Genomic DNA, 6,000 nt, shown 5'->3' with positions numbered 1-6,000 from the left:
GGATGCCAGAGCCTGAGCTGTGCAGCCTCTGTCTATTGGGGATTCTACCTGGTACTGCGGTAGTTCAGAGTAGGGCTCTCACCATTGTAATTTGTATCCAAAATAGTTTTGAGTCAAAGAACATTCTGGGAGACCCAGAGTTCATCAGTCTTTGCCATGGGTTACTCTGTTTGGCCAGCCCTCCCCACACAGCAAGGGCTCAAGAAATATTTGTTGAATGAGTGACTCAATGATGGAAGAAATTAATGAAAGATGAAATGTTGGTGAGTGTCCCCTACTGAATGGAGGGAGATTTGAAAAAAAAAAAAAAAACCCTCAGGAATTCATGAACATAATATTGAATGAAATAAGCCAGATACAAGAGAATGTTCAGCGTGATGACATTTGTATGAATTTCTAGAATGGGCAAGATAAATCTGTGATGATAGGAGTCAGAATCGTGGTTACCTGAAGATGGAAGGAAGAGAGCTAGGAAATGGCAGAGCTGGGGTTTAAACCAGAGGCCACTGCCAGCTAAGCCCATGTTCTTAACCCCTTAGCCAAACTGCTGCTCAGAAGCCATACAGCCCGGTTTCCCATCAGATTTTGAGAGCTCCTTTACAGCCTCTGCCAAATGATTGGCCAGGTTCCACTTGCATATTTCCAGTGACAGAGAGCTCATTACCTATATGCTTGCAAAGGAGAACTTGGGAGGAAGAGTTCTAGTCCTTATAATAGCCTCTGCTTTCTCCTGCTTGACCTCAGTTATCTTGTGACTGCCACACCTAGGGACTTTTATCCAGAAGTGGCCTGTCTCCTTGTCCAGTCCCTCCGGCTCAATGGGAAGGGTAGGGGTCATGGTGATAACTTTATAGTGGATTCTCTCACACACGCCATTCTTGTTCCTTTGAAGAGAAGAGAAGGCAAAAGTGTCATGGAGGATGATTTGGGAACAATTCAACAAATGTAAAATGTCCATATTCTATAACCCAACCATCTCTCTTCTTGCACATGCATCCAGAGATGGAGGGGCAAAGAAGCACAGAGCAGCAGGGTTTGTGAGAATAAAAACCTCGCAAACAATCTAAATGTCCATTGATGGAGGACTGGTTACAACACCAGAGTGTGTCCTTCCACTGAAGGATGCCAGAGCAGTTTAAAAGGTTGGGAATGAGGTATCCACCCAAGAGAAATGAGAACACATACCCACATAAAGACTTGCATGCAAACATTCATAGCAATATTATTCCTAATAGCCTCAAACTGGATACACTCCTAGAGTCCACCAACTGGCAAACGAACAAGCAAAATGTAGCATATCTGTACAATGGAATATTAGCAAAAAAAAAAAAAAAAAATTAAAGAAAAGAAAACATGAGGGGTGCCTGGGTGGGTCAGTTGGTTAAGTGCCAGACAATTAACAGCTTAGGTCATGATCTCATGGTTTGTGGGTTCCAGCCCCGCATCCGGCTCTGTGCTGACAGCTCAGTCTAGAACCTGCTTCAGATTCTGTGCCTTTCTCTCTCTCTGCCCCTCCCCGACTCATGCTCTGTCTCTATCTCTCAACAATAAACATTGAAAAAAAACTTTTTAAATTTCTTTTAATGTTTATTTTTGAGAGAGAGACAGAGTGCGAGCAGGGGAGGGACAGAGAGAGAAGGAGACACAGAATCCGAAGTAGGCTCCAGCCTCCAAGCTGTTAGCACAGAGCCCATTGTGGGGCTCGAACCCACCAGCTGTGAGATCATGACCTGAGCCGAAGTCGGATGCTCAACTGACTGAGCCACCCAGGCGCCCCTCCTTGGATAATTTTTTAACTTAAAACAAGCAAGCAAGCAAGAAAGAAAGAAAAGAAGCAATGCAAAAGAGCCTAGAGGCTACAGTCCATCCTCCAGCCCATCTTTTACAATTACTGGGCCCGTGGATTTAGGAAATTGTCATTTGTAAGCAGTAAATTGGATGTGTCTAAACTTAGAAAGGACTTCAGGAATGATCTAGTCCAGTTCCTTTGCTCTATAGGTGGAGAAACTGAGGCCCAGGGAGGGACTGCAGCCTGGCCAATGCCAAAGCTTATTGGGCTTGGGCCAGGGCTGCAGTCCAAGCCCCGGATGAAGCTCCTAGCTCTGCCCCCGCACTATACTCTGCACAAATTGTTTCGTGTCTCCGGGAAGGGGGAGTTTATAAATTTGGCCACGTTTTGGAACAACAGAGCCATAAATGGACATGCCCGCAGGAGGCTGGGAGGTACCTGACCTTTGAGGCTGGGGGTGGGGAGGGGAAGGGAGAACAGGGCCAACAGCCTCAGCCCTGGCCCAGATTCTTGCATCCAGGAGAAAAGAAAACTGGAGAAAGGAGCTAGTCCAGAGGGAGCCTGCAGATGAAGCAGGTAAACACGGAGGGCCACATGGACCTGGGTCAAAGGCCCCCCACCTACCACTGTTTGGCTGGGTAACCTTGGACACACGCCTTCACCTCTCTGAGCCTCAGTGGTCACCAAACCTGGTAAATGATGAGAACGTGTGGAAAGGTTATAAAAATGCAGATGACCAGGCCCCAACTCCAGCTTACAGAGAATCAGATTCTCCCAAGATGGGTCCCAGGCAACTGTATTTTCCAGAAGCATCTTGTGGTAGTCTGCATCACTAGAGAACTGGAATTCAGGAGTCACTGACATCAGCCTTAAAACAGGCTTCTCAAAATCATTATTTTTATTAGACTCTTGCCCATAGAGGAAAATCCGGGCTGCCTAGCATGCCATTCAAGGCCTCCACGGCAACAGAACAACTTCACCCCCTCCCCACTTCAGCCCTTTACATTCATCCCTCCGTTGTTTCAGCAAACAAGGTTGAGTGTCCCCTCTACAGCCCCACATAAAACCAGGTCTCTGCCTTCCCTGGCAGTCCAAAGTGGGAATAAATCAAATTCCACACTCCATGGTTCTCTTCCTTTTTTAAACACATTCACATTCACACTTTCCAAACGAGACAGTTCCTTCAAGTTGGACAGGCCACCATCCCATTTGGCTTCTCTTTTGATGGAAAATCCATATCCCCTCTTCCATGAAGTTTTCCAGCTGTTCTCTGCCCCCCCCACCCAACCCCAGATGGAATCACTACCTATACAGGGCTCTACCCTCTAAATGAATGAGTAAATAAATGAGTGGAATTCCTGATTGATTTGCCTCCCGGCCCTGGCGCAGTTTGTAGCCAATAAAAATGTTTGTTGCAATACAATGAACACTGGATTCTCTGAGCCAACTCTGATCTGAATGCAACTACCACTGAAAAACATTCAGTCAGTCAACATTTACTGAATATGTATTATGCACCGGGCATGTGTAAACAAACCAGATCACTCCAGATGGGGTTAAGAGCAAAAATGAGTGCTCTGAGAGAGAACAATTCAGAGGTGCTGTTTCAAAGAGGGTGGTGAGGAAGCCCCTTGGAGCTGAGGCAGAGCTGGCCTGCAGAGCCCTAGAAGGGGTGACTTGATTTGGGTTTGAGAAGGGCTCTTGGGCTTCTAGGTGGTGAGTGGAGGTGGGGTGGGGACAGTGCCAGAGCCGAGTGATGTGATTAACAATGGTGTGGAGAGGTGGGGCCCAGCCACACGAAGACAGATGCCACAGGGGGGCCTGCAGCTTGGGTGGGACAGCTGATCTTCCAAACTTTAGAGTCTTTGATGCTCTGAGCCTTATGTTTTAAACACACACACACACACACACACACACACACACACACACACACACACACACTTAAAGAAAACAAAATCCCTCAGAGCCTCAGAAGTTGGCTAAAGCCCATAGGGTTGTCTGTTTGTTTAAAAAAATATATTTTCCCACTGAATCTTCAGTTTTGTATTTCCAGCAGCTGGCATCCACCCAAGGGGACAAGTTAGCTGAGACAAACAGGCTTCCGTCCCTCTGTCATTGTCCTCTGGATCGCTCGTGGCTGCTAAAAGGGTCATTTCCTGAGGCCTCAGCAGGGCTAGGAGGGTGAGGTGTGGGGGCCAGGCCTTCCCACGGATGCAGCTGGGTCAGCTGCATTTCCCGAGAGGACATTGCTTTGGGGGAGGGGGTGGGGCAGGCAAAAAGCAGCCCCAGAGGTCAGGCAAGCAGCTCCGGCCCAACACTTCATTAGTAAGTCAGTCACTTGAGGTTTAACAAAACGATGTGGTGAGGTTCCCAGGCTAGCCCACAAGAAGAGCCTGTAGGTCTGATATTGGAGAGTCATTTGTGTAGGATGAGAGGAACTCAGCCCAAGAGAGGTTCTGGGCCACCTGATTTCAGGACTCACCAAATTCAGGCTAGGTGACCTGGGAATGATCCTTTAAGGTGAGGCTGGGCTGTGACTGGAACACAGAAAAGCCCTTCCCTCACTGGGAGGGGCAGGGGGCCCTGACTCTGGGACAGGGGACTCCAGGCATGGAGCCCACTCAACTCCATGACTATCTAAGCCACACACAAATTTTAAGTTACTAGGTTCAGCCCCTCCTAGTTATAATCTGGTTTCTTAAACTGATGCTCTGCCCCTGTGATGGGGAGGCTGCCAAGGCTGTGTCTGTCCCAAACCTATCAAATAACCTCCCACAAACCCATTAATCTTCTATCAGGATCATGCACCTTCCTCTCATGTCACTGTCCCTCATTGCTCTCCCAGTGTTCATTACACTGGCTTGCTTTGGGTTTCTCTTTCCTGCCCCGTGGCCTTTGCCCATGCTGTTCCCTCTGCCTGGATCAAGAGGCAAAGTGCTTCCTAGTTCCTTTTTCCTCCTAGAACTGACGCCAAATAGCAGTACTGATTTGTGCAGTAATTTGCATGATATCATCTTCCTCCAAAGCATCATTAAAGACGTTCTACCATTGGCCTCTAAATTGGCCACAGAAAGGGAAAGAAAGAAAAACGACAGTATGTGGAGGGGCTTTTTGGCCCGAGTCTGGAAGAGGTGCACATCCCTTCTGCTCACATTTCATTGTCTGAGAACATGGCCCCTCCTAACTACAAGAGAGACTGGGAAGTATGGTCTAGCTGGGCCTCAAAGAGGAAGAGATGGATATTCATGCATACTAGCTGACTATCACAGAAATGTGGCTCCCTGACACGAGAAGAAAGGGGTGATGGAGGCCTGGACAGGAAAAAGCCCCTGCTGTTGCAGTACACACCCTTCACATCCTTCCCCAGAGGGAGAGACATGTCTCCTGGGCCTGTGTCCACATTTTCCTGTGAATGTAAAACTAATTAGTGGTCAACTCCTGGAGCAGACATAGCCCCTATCTCATGGACGATCACCTCTACCCACCAAAGGCTGCTCACTGAATGCCTGATGGTGTTGTTCTGGCCTCAGGAGCACACTGGAAGTGCCAAGAATTGGCACCCCCAGAAGTAGCCCTTGGCCATCGAAGGATAGAAAATTGGTGGATAGACAACCCAGCTCCCTAACCCTTTGGTTGGGATGGCTGAGGTATGGCCTACACGGTCTCTGGGAGGTCCCTAGTAGGGCTGAGCTCTGGTTGTTCACCACAGTAACTGCCTTAATAATGCTTCCCCTACTGGCTCACTTCCACTCCCTGTCTTGCTTCCCCACTCCCTGACAGGGATTCCCTGGGTTCACTTCCCAGATAGATTCCTGACACTTAAATATTTGTTTTAGGGTCTACTTCTGGGAGGACCCAAACTAAGGCAGCTCCCTGTGCTCAGGAACAATGACCCATACTCTCCTCCCCTACCATGTCCAGCCTTGTGCTTCAGGGATGCACAGACATCCTTTTGAATTACTTTTAGAAACACACAAAAACACATGTCAATGGATTGGTCATCTTGGCCAGGGCCTTGAGGCCAGGGAGAGGGCCTCATGTACTTGAAAACAAGCCTCGGAGGATTTATCTGCCCATTCTGTTTCTTTCCCACACACAGGAAAATCCTGGGCAGGCAGAGCTTCCTGACTCGGGGTGGGGGGTGGTGGGGAGAAGCTGACAGCGCAGGGTGAAGACTCTCCTCCTTACAAGAGAAAATGTCTGGGTGGTTT

General features: G+C 48.4%; 1 long non-coding RNA gene across 3 annotated transcripts in view; it reads right to left on the bottom strand.

The window, feature by feature from the left end:
* Positions 1 to 322: 322 nt before the first annotated feature.
* LOC109253607 (uncharacterized) overlaps positions 323 to 6,000 on the bottom strand; it is a 34,161-nt gene continuing 28,483 nt past the window's right edge. For 2 of the 3 annotated variants that reach the window (XR_008422169.1, XR_008422167.1), the window contains one exon: positions 323 to 884. This is a non-coding gene — a long non-coding RNA (uncharacterized LOC109253607). Of the gene's footprint in view, positions 885 to 2,413; positions 2,479 to 6,000 lie in introns of all 3 variants that reach the window. The other variant, XR_008422168.1, reaches the window with a different exon arrangement.

The sequence above is a fragment of the Panthera pardus genome, unplaced genomic scaffold (assembly GCF_024362965.1).
Source record: "Panthera pardus isolate Hobbes unplaced genomic scaffold, ASM2436296v1 HiC_scaffold_15, whole genome shotgun sequence".
NCBI lineage: Eukaryota > Metazoa > Chordata > Mammalia > Carnivora > Felidae > Panthera > Panthera pardus.
Note: the sequence above shows the minus strand (reverse complement) of the source record. Positions and strands in the feature narration are given on the sequence as shown.